The sequence below is a fragment of the Chiloscyllium punctatum genome, chromosome 44 (genome assembly GCF_047496795.1).
Source record: "Chiloscyllium punctatum isolate Juve2018m chromosome 44, sChiPun1.3, whole genome shotgun sequence".
Classification (NCBI taxonomy): domain Eukaryota; kingdom Metazoa; phylum Chordata; class Chondrichthyes; order Orectolobiformes; family Hemiscylliidae; genus Chiloscyllium; species Chiloscyllium punctatum.
In genome coordinates, this window is record NC_092782.1 from 9,175,279 (window position 1) to 9,189,091 (window position 13,813).

Consider the following 13,813-nt stretch of genomic DNA (forward strand, 5'->3'; position numbering starts at 1 on the left):
TGGTCAAGGAAATCTTCACATGCATTCGGGACACCACTCTCGTCCTCCATGACTTTCGTTTCCCTGACCCACAACTCCTTATCTTCATCATGGACATCCAGTCCCTTAACATGTCCGTCCACCATGGTGAAGGTCTCCAAACCCTCTGTTTCTTACTGTCCTGCCAACCAACCAGTCTCCCTTCATCAACACACTCACTTGATTGGCGGAACTGGTCCTCATCCTCAACAACTTCTCCTTCAAATCCTCCCACTTCCTTCAGACCAAAGGGTATAGCCATTGGTACCCACATGGGCCCCAGCAATGCCTGCCTTTTTGTCGGGTACATGGAACAGTTCATCTTCTGTAGTCACACCTGCACTATTCCCCACCTTTTTCTCCATTACATTATGACTGTATTGGCGCCACTTCATGCTCCCACGAGGAGGTTGAACAGTTCATCAACTTCACAAATACTTCCACCCTGACATAAAGTTCACCTGGCCCATCTCGGACACCTCCACTCCCCCACTTCCTTGACCTCTTTGTCCCCATTTCCGGTGACTGACTCAACCCTGACATTGACTTCAAATTCACTGATTCCCACAGTTACCTGGACTACACCTCCTCCCAACCACCTCCCCCCACTGTAAAAATGCTATCCCTTACTCCCAATTCCTCCGTCTCCACTGTATCTGCTCCCAGGAGGAATAATTCCACTCCAGAATATCCCTGATGGCCTCCTATTTCAAGGACCGCAATTTCCCCTCCCATGTGGTCAACAATGCCCACCAGTGCATCACTTCCACTTCCTGTACCCCTGCCCTTGAACCCTACCCCTCCAAAGGCAACAAGATTAGAACCGTCCTGGTTCACACCTTTCACCCCACTAATCTCCAGATACAATGCATCATCCTCCAGCATTTCCACCACCTACAGTCAGATCCCACCACCAGAGATATATTTCCCTCCCCAGCCCTATCACCTTCCCTCCGCGATTCCCTCAATAGGTCCACGCCACCCACCAACCAACCCTCCAATCTCGGCACCTTGCCTTGCCACTGCAAGAGTTGTAAAACCTGCGCTCACACCTCCTCGCTCACCTTCGTCCAAGGCTCCAAAGGATCCTTCCACATCTGGCAGAAACTTTCCTGCACATGCAAACACCTCATCTACTGTAACTATTGCTCTTGATGTGGTCTCCTCTATACTGGGGAGATGGGATGCCAACTCACTGAACTGTTCAGGAAACATCTCTTGGATGCAAGCACCAAACAACCCCAACGCCCTGTGGCCGACGACTTCAACTACCCTCCCACTCCGCCAAGAACATGCAGGTCGTGGGCCTCCTCCACTGCCAAATCCGAGCTACCTGATGCCTGGAGAAAGAACACCTCATCTTCCACCTTGGGACCCTCCAACATGGCATCACTGTTGATTTCACCAGTTTCCTCATCTCCCCTCACCCCCCAATTCCAGATCCAACCTTCCAACTCAGCCTCGCCTTCTTGAACTGTCCATCTTCCTTTCCACCTATCCGTTCCACTCTCTTCTCCAACCGACCACCATCACCCCTCACCTGCATCTATTTATTGCCTTCCCAACTACCTTCTCCCCAGCCTCACCCCTCCATCTTATTTATCTCTCAGGCCCCGCCCCCCCACATTCCTGATGAGAGGCTTATGCCTGAAACATCAACTGTCCTGCTCCTTGGATGCTGCCTGACCTCCTGCGCTTTTCCAGTGCCACACTTTTTGATTTAGCCCCATGAGCTTGCTCCACCATTCAGTTAGACCATGGCCAATCGTATTTTAGTGCCAATTTCCAAAACTCTCTTGCTATTTCTTGATGTCTTTAATATTTAGAAATCCATTGGTCTCTGTCTTGAACATACTCAAATTTCTGCCCAATATATCTCTACCTTATTAAGTAGTCAATATACATAACAGACATGTTATATGGTTTAAATCTTTTTCTTCAAATGTCCATTTCTCAGTCATTTATTCACAATTCACTTTACCCAATGATTTATGTTCTTGGTATTTGAAGCAAGAGAGATTTGGGTTTACATTTTTAATCATTCAAGATTGATTTTTAAAAGCAAGAATGGAAAGTTGTCATCCTTCTTTCTGTATTAGCAAAGTATATTTAGATTGGTTATCTAGTCACTTCCTGTCTTATGCTTCTGTGCTCAGAGGCTATGTGCACTGCCTGAATATACTTCAGTTGTGTTCACTTGAAAACTCTTTGCCTTGGTCCTGGGTCTTAGAGTTCTTTTTGTGTTTCACCTCCTGTATAACTCTGACATTTTCCTTCCGAAACTCACCCTCTTCTCCCAGAAAAAGAATATGCTTCACATTATCAGTAGTTACAAGACCTTTCCCTTAAATATTTGCAAATGATGAAGCAGGAAGATAAAGAGGAACCACATGATTTTTCAGGGCCGATTTGATCAACGAATGACCAAGGACAAGATGTTGTAAGGAGTTTAAGTTGGATTCCTGAAGAATTATTTTTCTTTCAGTATGCTGCTTCAATACAGATAAAGTGCTTCATCATGACTCTCCTTTTGTCATACTTTTATTCTATTTGTCTGATTTAGCCTATGTACCAAGGCCAGAAGGAAGTACTTACATAATACGACAGCAAATTCAACTCCTCACTTGCCTCACAAAGCTGTAGATCTGTTTTGCACTTATATTTCTTTCATGCCTGTGAATTATTTTGTATGAGTGAAAAAATGTATTTACTCTTGACTGCATCAGGGTAATTCAATCAAATCATAATTAGTGCTATCAGTGTGCGGAAGAGTTAGAATTTTATTTCCTTATGCTGCCAGCACTTTATTTCATCAAAATGAACTCCAGGCTACACCTCTATTAGTCCTTATAGCAATCGTTAGGTCCCTTGGTACAAATATTGATATATCTCTATTTGACTATATTGGTCGGTTAGCTCAGATGGTTAGAGTGTGGTGCGAATAACACCAAGGTTGTGGGTTCAGTCCCCACACTGAGCAGGTATAGGATTGGGGTTCACACTTTCAGGGACTGTGTTTGTCGTTGCTTTGTGGGCAGCATGGTGGCTCAGTGGGAAGCACTGCTGCCTTACAGCACCTCGGTTTGATTCCCACCTCAGGTCTGCGTGGAGTTTGCACCTTCTCCCTGTGTCTGTGTGGGTTTCCTCCCACAGTCCAAAGATGTGCAGGTTAGGGGAATTGCCATTGTGTTAGGTGCACTAGTCAGGGGTAAATATAGGGTAGGGAATAGGTCTGGGTGGGTTACACTTCAGAGGGTCAGTGTAGACTTGTAGGGCTGAAGGGCCTGTTTCCATTCTGTAGGGAGTCAAATCTTAAAAAAAAACAAAGTATGAGTTCTTTATCCTTGTTTAACTTTAGTAGGAACTAAAAACAAGAATTGTGCTGTACACTGAATGACATTTGCTGAGAAAATTAATAGTGGTAAGGAGAAATTGGATCAAAACCATGCCTTATTTGAATATTCATTCCTCACAAATGCACCTGCCTGAAAAAGAATCTCTAAAATTTTGATATATCTCTATTGCGATCCTTTTAAAAGAGTACCCATGTTTTTTTCAAAGCATGTAAAATGTTCCTTTAGAAAATGACCCAACATTGTGGATAAATAGGGTTGGAAAGAAAGGACTGACGTTAGACTTGTTGTGCAAAATGCAAACTTGTAATGGAGTAAAGTAGTACATCCTAAAAATCTTTCACCCTTCTAACTTCCCAGCTAAGAGGTGAGACTAAGGTTGCGGGAAGTAAGAAACAGGTTTTTAATCTCTATGTTAACCAGCAACTTTGGAAAGTGCGGCAAAAACAACGACCCTTCAGTCCATCTATTGCTTGCAGTAAGAATACTACTGGAGAGAACCTATGAATAAGATTTCTGTTCGGGGCTTGCTACCTCCCGCAGTAGTTTTTGGTGAATGATTTGCTGGGTCAACATTTCAGGACAGAATTGTATGAATCATTATGGAACAAGCATTGCTTCAAAGGAGAGGGGCAAAAGCCTTTGGTATTTGTTGTTGCAATATTTCTGCACATGACAGACTTGTTGCACTCAAAATAGCCTTTTCGTTTCTGATTTAGAGTACCTGCAGTTCTTTTGATTTTTATTTGCCATCATTACCTGGTCTAGCCTGCATGTGATTCCAGACCCACAGCAATGTGGTTGACTCTTAACTGCTCTCTGGGCAATTAGGGATGGGCGATAAATTATAGCCAGTGACGCCGTCATCTTGTGAATGCATTTTTAAACATCTAGGTGGCTTTCTCTGACTTGTTTTTTCTGTAGCATTATTAAGGGAGTGTAAATTATTATGTCACAGATATCACAGTTACAGACAGTGTTCCACAAGTAACAGACATGAAAATATTCTGTGCATCACGGAAAGTACTTTTGACCCTTTTAGATTTGGTGCACTGGTTCACGTGCACCAAACTGAATGTTAAAGGCTTGTACAAATGCACTTGAAAAGTGACTTTTCATTTATTTTACGGGGAGAAAGATGATAAGAGGATAGCTCAACATCTTATAGCCACAATTATTAGCTTCACTGAATGCTAATTTGAAATTTTAGATGTGATTTCTAAATCTAATACAGATTCCATTATGGTTTTTTGTGTTAGAGGTGTTAACATATTAGTTGATGAATGATAGTTTGACCAAGCATATTATGAGTTGATTTGATTTATTATTGTTACATGTACCTAGGTACAGTGAAATGTTTTGTTTTGCATGTAGTACAAGCGGATCATACCATACAAAGATCATAGGGTTATAGAACAGAACCAGGAATACAAAGTTACAGCTGCAAAGAAAGTGCACAAATACAAGATCAACATTCGACTTGAAATTTGAGAGATCCATTCAGAACTCTAATAACAGTGGGGAAGAAGCTGTTCTTGAACCTGTCGGTATGTGTATTTAAGCTTTTGTATCTTCTGCCTGATGGAAGAGGTCGGAAGAGATTGTAACCGGGATGGGAGGGGTCTTTGATGTTGGTTGCCTTCCCAAGGCAGTGAGAAGTGTAGATGGCATCAATGGATGGAAGGTTGACTTGCATGATGGACTGGCTGAACAATTTTCTGTAGTTTCTTATGGTCCTGGGTAGAGCAGTTGCCTTATCAAGTTGTGATGCACCTAGATAGAATGCTTTCTATGGTGCATCTATGAACGTTGGTGACTGTCTTTATGGACCTGCCAAATTTCCTAGCCTCCTGAGGAAGAGGTATTGTTATGCTTTCTTGACTGTTGCATCAATGTGGGTGGTCCACGATTGTTGGTGATCCTCACTCCTAGAAACCTGACGCTCTCGACCACCCCCACCTCAGCTCCGTTGATGTAGATAGGGGCCTACATTGTAACATCTTGTGCACTGTAATGACCAGGAATGTTTTTCTTTAAACAGTGCAGCAAACAGGAAAGGAGGGCATGCAGACAGCAGTAAACTGGAATGTTCTGCCTGTACACTGCAGCAAACAGGAGTAGTGTTCAGCCACTTTATGGCGAATGGGAATGTTCGTGGGGACACTGTGGCCATGGGATTGACATGGAAATAGTCTACGTTAATACTGTAGTGAATAGAAATGTTCTGTAATCCTTAATATAGCAAAAGGGGATGGTCTGCATCCATACTGTAACAGATAGGAATGGTCTATATATATGCTGTAACAAATTGGAATGTTCTACATAAACACAACATCAAACTGGATTGGTCTGTATGCACACTGGGAACAGTACATACTGTGACAAATGAGAATGGTTGACAGATATGAGAGAGCAAATGGGATTGTCTTGTGTGCACATTGTACCAAATAGCAATATTCTGCAAGCACACTGCAGTGAATGGGAATGTTCTGCAAGCATGCTGTTGCAAACAGGAATATTTTTCAGGCATACTTTAGCAATTGGCAATGTTCAGCATGCACAGTGCAGGAAATGCGAATGTTCTGCACACAAACTGAAGCAAACGTATGGATGTTCGGGAATTTCTGAATACAGCTACCTAATAAAGGCAGTCAATGATTTGTAACAATTTCTGATCGTTTATTGAGTTTGTTAAGAAGCAGTTAATTAGGTAAAGAAACTGTGACAATTGGAGATGGTTCACTGATACCAGAGGACAGTTAGGCTGTCAGTGTGGAATGTGTTGATTTTATTAAAGTGGAGAAGGCAGCATTTTGCGTTCAAGCTGAATCATTAGGGAACTCTTCCCTGGGTCTCCTTCCTCTTTTTCTGGTTTGGCTCTATCTGAGGGAACAGGACAGTGAGAACTTCTCGATGAGAACTTCTTGGTGAGAACTCCCTTCTGTCCCCAGCACTTACAGATGTGTCATATTTGTAGGGGTTGGTGATATATCTGTGTCAATCATTTATCTGAACCCTTTTGGCCAATGACCAAGGGACAACTACTCATGGCATCAGATGACAGCTGTCTCCTTGCCAGTCCTCATGTGAGGGTTAGTTTACCATTCTTTGCATGAACAAATACTTCTTAAATTTTGAAAACAACACACTGAGAATATAGCAATGAAGTGTCCGATAATTATTTTTTATGATTGTGAAAGGCTGGTTACCAACAGAGTCATACACCACGGAAACAGACTCTTCAATCCAACCGGTTCATGAAGACCATAATCCAAAACTAAACTAGTCCCCCCTGCGTGTGCTTGGCCCATATCCCTTCAAACCTTTCCTATTCATGTACTTATCCAAATGTCTTTTAAATGTTGTAACTGTACCCACATCCACCACTTCCTCTGGCAGTTAATTCCTCATTGCAAACCACTCTGTATAAAAAAAACACCCCTCATGTTCTTGTTAATTCTTTCACCTCTCACCTTAGAAACATGCCCCTAGTTTTGAACTCCCCTCACCCTCGGGAAAAGACCCTTGCTATTCACCTGTTCTATGCCACTCATGATTTTATAAACCTCAGTAAAGTCACCCCTCAATCTCCCATGTTCCAGTTAAAAAAGTTCCAGCCGATCTTTAAAAATCAAAATTTCCATTCCTGGCAACATCCTGGTGAACGTATTCTTCCTATAACAAGGTGACCAGAACAGTACTCCAGAAGAGGCCTCAGCAACAGCCTATATAACCTCAACATGACATCCCAACTCCTGTACTCAAAGGACTGAGTAATGGAGGCGAGTGTGCCAAATATCCTTTTAACCACCCTGTCCACGTGATGCAAACTTCAAAGTATTTTATACTTGAATCACTAGGTCTCTCTGTTCTACAACACTATTCAGGGTCCTACGATTAAGTGCTGCCCTTGTTTATTTTATCAAAATGCAATATTTCACTTTTATCCAAATTAAACGCCATCTGCCACTCCTCAACCCATTGACCTAATTGATAAAGATCTCTTTGTCGTCTTAGATAACCTTCTTCATTGTTCATTATACCACCAAGTTTGGTGTCGTCTGCAAACTTACTAATTGCGCCTTCTATATTCTCATCTAAATCATTTATATAAAACAGCAAACAAAAGGGGACCAATCCCTGTGGTCACAGGCCTCCAGTCTGAAAAACAACCCTCCACCGCCACCCTCTATCCACTACCGTCAAGCCAATTTTGTAGTCAATATTGCTCTCCCTGAATCCCTAGGAGAAAGTGAGGACTGCAGATTCTGGAGATCAGAGTCGAGAGTGTGATGCTAGAAAAGCAAAGCAGGTCAGGCAGCATCCGAGGAACAGGAGAATCAACATTTCAGACATAAGCCCTTCATCAGAAATGATCCACAACATTCCTGATGAAGGGTTTATGCCCGAAACATTGATTCTCCTGCTCCTCAGATGCTGCCTGACCTGCTGTGCTTTTCTAGCACCACACTCTTGTCTGGCCCTGAATCCCATGTGATCTAACTTTACTAATTAGTCTACCATGCAGAACCTTATCAAAGGCTTTACTAAGGTCCGAGTAAACAATGACTACTGCTGTGCCCTCATTAATCTTTTTGGTTACATCCTCAAAAAACTCAAGTTTGTGAGACAATATTTCCCTCGTACAAAACCAGATTGATTGTCATTGATCAGTCCTTGGAAGGAAGCTGAAAATGTGTTGCTGGAAAAGCGCAGCAGGTCAGGCAGCATCCAAGGAGCAGGAGAATCGACGTTTCGGGCATGAGCCCTTCTTCAGGAATGAGGAAAGTGTGTCCAGCAGGCTAAGATAAAAGGTAGGTAGGAGGGACTTGGGGGAGGGGTGTTGGAAATGCGATAGGTGGAAAGAGGTTAAGGTGAGGATGATAAGGTGAGGGTGATAGGCTGGAGTGGGGGTGGGGGCGGAGAGGTCAAGAAGAAGATTGCAGGTTAGGAAGGTGGAGCTGAGTTCGAGGGTTGGGACTGAGACAAGGTGGGGGGAGGGGAAATGAGGAAACTGGAGAAGTCTGAGTTCATCCCTTGTGGTTGAAGGGTTCCTAGGCAGAAGATGAGGCGCTCTTCCTCCAGCCGTCGTGCTGTTATGGTCTGGCGATGGAGGAGATCAAGGACCTGCATGTCCTTGGTGGAGTGGGAGGGGGAGTTGAAGTGTTGAGCCACGGGGTGGTTGGGTTGGTTGGTGCGGGTGTCCCAGAGGTGTTCTCTGAAACGTTCCGCAAGTAGGCGGCCTGTCTCCCCAATATAGAGGAGTCTACATCGGGTGCAGCGGATGCAGTAAATGATGTGTGTGGAGGTGCAGGTGAATTTGTGGCAGATATGGAAGGATCCCTTGGGGCCTTGGAGGGAAGTAAGGGGGGAGGTGTGGGTGCAAGTTTTGCATTTCTTGCGGTTGCAGGGGAAGGTGCCGGGAGTAGAGGTTGGGTTGATTGGGGGTGTGGACCTGATGAGGGAGTCACGGAGGGAGTGGTCTTTTTGGAATGCTGATAGGGGAGGGGAGGGAAATATATCCCTGGTGGTGGAGTCCGTTTGGAGGTGGTGGAAATGACAACGGATGATACGATATATATGGAGGTTGGTGGGGTGGTAGGTGAGAACCAGTGGCGTTCTGTCCTGGTGGTGATTGGAGGGGTGGGGCTCAAGGGCGGAGGAGCGGGAAATGGAGGAGATGCAGTGGAGAGCATTGTCGACCACATCTGGGGGGAAATTGCGGTCTTTGAAGAAAGAGGCCATCTGGGTTGTTTGGTATTGGAACTGGTCCTCCTGGGAGCAGATGCAGCAGAGATGAAGGAATTGGGAATACGGGATGGCATTTTTACAGGGGGCAGGGTGGGAGGTATAGTCTAGGTAGCTGTGGGAGTTGGTCGGTTTATAGTAAATGTCTGTGTTGATTCGGTCGCCCGAGATAGAAATGGAGAGGTCTAGGAAGGGGAGGGAGGAGTCTGAGACGGTCCAGGTAAATTTGAGGTCGGGGTGGAAGGTGTTAGTAAAGTGGATGAACTGTTCAACCTCCTCGTGCTCCCACAAGGCAGCGCCGATACAGTCATCGATGTAGCGGAGGAAAAGGTGGGGGGTGGTGCCAGTGTAGCTGCGGAAGACAGACTGTTCCACATATCCTATGAAGGGGCAGGCATACCCAGGGCCCATGTGGGTGCCCATGGCTACTCCTTTGGTTTGGAGGAAGTGGGAGGATTGGAAAGAGAAGTTGTTCAGGGTGAGGACCAGTTCAGTCAGTTGAAGGAGGGTGTCAGTGGAAGGGTACTGGTTGGTACGGCGGGAAAGGAAGAAGTGGAGGGCTTTGAGTCCTTTGTGATGGGGGATGGAGGTGTACAGGGACTGGATGCCCATGGTGAAGATAAGGCATTGGGGACCGGAGAAGCGAAAATCCTGGAAGAGGTGGATCAGTCCTTGCCTCTCCAAGTGCAAGGAAATCCTATCTTTCAGAATCACGTCCAACAATTTACCACCACCAATGTCAGATTCACAGATCTACAATTGCCAGGGTTCTCCTTACAGTATTTCTTAAATAAAGCCACAACATTAGCCACTCTCTAGTCCTCACCCATGGCTGTAGATGATTCAAATATCTCTGCTAGGCACCTTGCAATTTCTTCCCTCACTTCTCACAACATCCGGGGATACCCCTGATTAGGTCCTGAAGATTTATCCGCCTATATGTTTTCTAAGACCTCTAGCCCTTCCTCTTCTCTGTTGTGAACTGTTTTCAAAACATCAATATTTATTTCCCTGAGTTCTCCAGCCATTTCTTTCCCTCCAAAAAGCGGACGCAAAACATTCATTTAATATCTCTCCCATATCTTAAGGTTTGCACACATCGATGACCCTATTGATCTTTAAGGGGCCCTATTCTTGCCCTAGTTGCTCTTTTGCTGTTGTGGTTCTGTTCGCCGAGCTGGGAATTTGTCTTGCAAACGTTTCGTCCCCTGTCTAGGTGACATCCTCAGTGTTTGGGAGCCTCCTGTGAAGCGCTTCTGTGCTGTTTCCTCCGGCATTTATAGTGGCCTGTCTCTGCCATGGCACTCATCCACAGACTCTATCAACAAACACATCGACCTGGACCCAATATACCGGCCACTACAGTGGACAGCTCGAACTGACAACCGGAAGCGGCAGAGACAGGCCACTATAAATGCCAGAGGAAACAGCACAGAAGCGCTTCACAGGAGGCTCCCAAGCACTGAGGATGTCACCTCGACAGGGGACGAAACGTTTGCAAGACAAATTCCCAGCTCGGCGAACAGAACCACAACAACGAGCACCCGAGCTACAAATCTTCTACCAAACCTTGCTCTTTTGGTCTTAATGTACTTGTAGAATCCCTTTGGATTATTAAAGAACAAATAAAATTACAGCACAGGAACAGGTCCTTCGGCCCTCCAAACCTGTTGCCTATTTTTCAAGGATTTGTATCCCTCTGCCTCCTGCCCATTCGTGTATCTGTCTAGGTACATCTTAAATGATGTGATCGTTTCCACTCCACCACCTCTGCTGGCAACATGTTCCAGGCACCCAAAACCCTCTGTGTACAGAACTTTCCTTGTATATTTCCCTTAAACCTTTCCCCTCTCACCTTGAACTCATGACCCCTAGCAACTGAGTCCTCCACTCTTGGAAAAAGCTTCTTGCTATCCAACCTGTCTATCCCTCACATTTTTTTAAGACCTCAATCAGGTCCCCTTCTCGACCTCCTTAATCTTATCTGCCAAGGCTATCTCATATCCCCTTTTTGCCCTCCTGGTTTCCCTCTTCAGAATGCCCCCTGTCCCTTTATAATCTTCAAGCAATTAGTTTGATCCCAGTTGTCTGCATCTAATATTTGACTCTTTGAACCCGGGTTCAATTGTGGGCGGCACGGTAGCACAGTGGTTAGCACTGCTGCCTCACAGCGCCAGAGACCCGGGTTCAATTCCCGCCTCAGGCGACTGACTGTGTGGAGTTTGCACGTTCTCCCCGTGTCTGCGTGGGTTTCCTCCGGGTGCTCTGGTTTCCTCCCACACTCCAAAGATGTGCAGGCCAGGTGAATTGGCCATGCTAAATTGCCCGTAGTGTTAGGTAAGGGGTAGATATAGATATGGATGTAGGGGTATGGGTGGGTTACGCTTTGGTGGGGTGGGGTGGACTTGTTGGGCCGAAGGGCCTGTTTCCACACTGTAAGTAATCTAATCTAATCTTTCTTAGTCTTGACCAGAGCCTTAATGTCTTTATTCACCCATTGTTCCCTATTCTCACCAGCCTTGCCCTTCACCCTAATAAGAATATTATGCCTCTGAAGTCTCATTATCATCCTTTGAAAGCCCCTACTTGTCAGTCATCGCTTTACTTTTCCACAGTCTAGACCAATCAACTTTTGAAAGTTCCTGCCTCATACCATTAAAATTTCCCTTACTCCAATTATGAACTTTAACTTTTATGGAGGCCTATCTTTTTCCATAACTTGTGAACCTAATCATATTATGATCACTGGTCCCCAAGTCTTTCCTGACTAACACTTCAGCCACTAGCCCTGCCTTATTTCTTAAGAGCAGATCAAATTTTGCTCTCTATGGTAGGGACATTTACATACTGATGAAGAAAATTATATTGAATACATTCAATAAAATCCTTACCAAGCAAGCCCTTAACACTTTGGCAGTCACAGTCAATGTTTGGAAAATTAAAATCCCCTATTATTACAACCCTATTATTCTTGCATATATCTGAGATTTCTACATTCGCTTTTCAATTTCCTTTTGACTCTTGGGGGGCCTATAGTACAATCCCAGCATTGCTTTCTTATTTCTAAGTTCTACCCATAACATTTCACTGGACAATCCCTCAGGAATATCCTCTCAATACAGTTACAATGGTTTACTTAATCAAAAATGCCACTCCCTCTCCTCTCTTGCCTCCCTTTCTATCTTCCTATAACATCTAAAACCCGAAACATTGAGCTGTCAATCCTGTCCCCCCCTCAGCCAAGTTTCTGTAATAGCTACGATGTCCCAGTCCCATGTTACCAAACATGCCCTGAGTTCATCAGCTTTACCTGTAAGACCACTTCCACTTGCAATAAATGCAGTTTGATTCTTCAGACTTGCCTCGTTCTCTGACTTGCTTTGTCTGTCTTTTCTAATTAGGAGAAAGTGAGGACTGCAGATGCTGGAGAGTCAGAGTCGAAAAAATGTGGAGCTGGAAAAACACAGGAGGTCAGGCAGTATCCAAAGAGCAGGAGAGTTGACGTTTGGGTATAAGCCCTTCATCAGGAATGCTTTTTTTTGATTCAGAACCATCCTCATCTACCTATCTATTTTCACTGCTATTGAGGAACTCCCCACCTCCCCACTACCACCCCACATATTAGGCTCCTAAAAGTGAATTGCAAATCTCCCCGCCAGGACATTTGTCCCTTTCCAGTTCAGGTGAAACCCGTTCCTTTTTGAACAGGTCTTTTCTGCCCCAGAAGAGATCCAAAAATCTGAATCCTTGCACATTGCACTATCCCTCACCCATTGATTTATCTCTCCTACCTTTTTAATTCCTAATCGCACTGGGACTTGGCACTGGAAGTAAACCAAAGATTTGGTTTACCTTTGAGTTTTTTTTTTAACTTCCTGCCTAACATTCTATATTCACATTGCAAAGTCTTAACCCTTTACTGAACTATGTTGTTCTTACCAATGTGTACACCAACTCTCGGCTTCTTACTCTCCCTTTTGACAAGATGCTTCAAGCCATTTAGAGACGTCGTTGACCCTGGCGGCAGGAAGGCAACATACTATCCTGGATTCATGCTCACAGCTGCACGATCTTCTGTCTGTGCCCCAACAGGACAGTCTTCTGTAACAATTATTCTTTGAAATCTTGACAAACCCCACTTAACATAAGATTCATTCTTAGAGTCCAAGATTTGACTGCCAACTCTGTTTTCCTCTGAGGGACTATTGCCTTTGTCGGTACTCAAAATGGAATATCTGTTAGAGAGAGGAATAGCCACAGGAAACTTCTGAACAACCTTCTTACCATTTCTAACAGTCACCCACCTCTCTGTATAGGCACCTCTCTAACAAACCACCACACTCTGTGTCTCCTGTAAAATAAAATAACATTAGATATTTTTAAAAAAAACTATCCTCCCTTACCCACAGATTTTAATCTTACACATGCAAAAGAGAGAAGAAAATAATTCAACAGCTAAAATCTTTAAAAAAAAGTCAAGCACTTAGCTGAAACTTTCATCCACTGAAAGAAGCCTCCTCTTCAAATCTATCAATCAATCAGCTTTCAAATCTTTGGGTCTGAGAAAAGAAATGCTGATCTCTGATCCCCGTCATTATTTAAACAACTCCAACGAACAAGTTGAAAAGGAAAATCTTCAGAGTCCCATAATATGATAGAGTTAATGAAGTTTCATGTTTCACAGGGAAGACCAA

General features: G+C 44.2%; 1 protein-coding gene across 1 annotated transcript in view; it reads right to left on the reverse strand.

Moving 5' to 3' along the window:
- lmo3 (LIM domain only 3) overlaps window positions 1-13,813 on the reverse strand; it is a 227,474-nt gene that overhangs the window by 94,507 nt on the left and 119,154 nt on the right. The window lies entirely within an intron of this gene.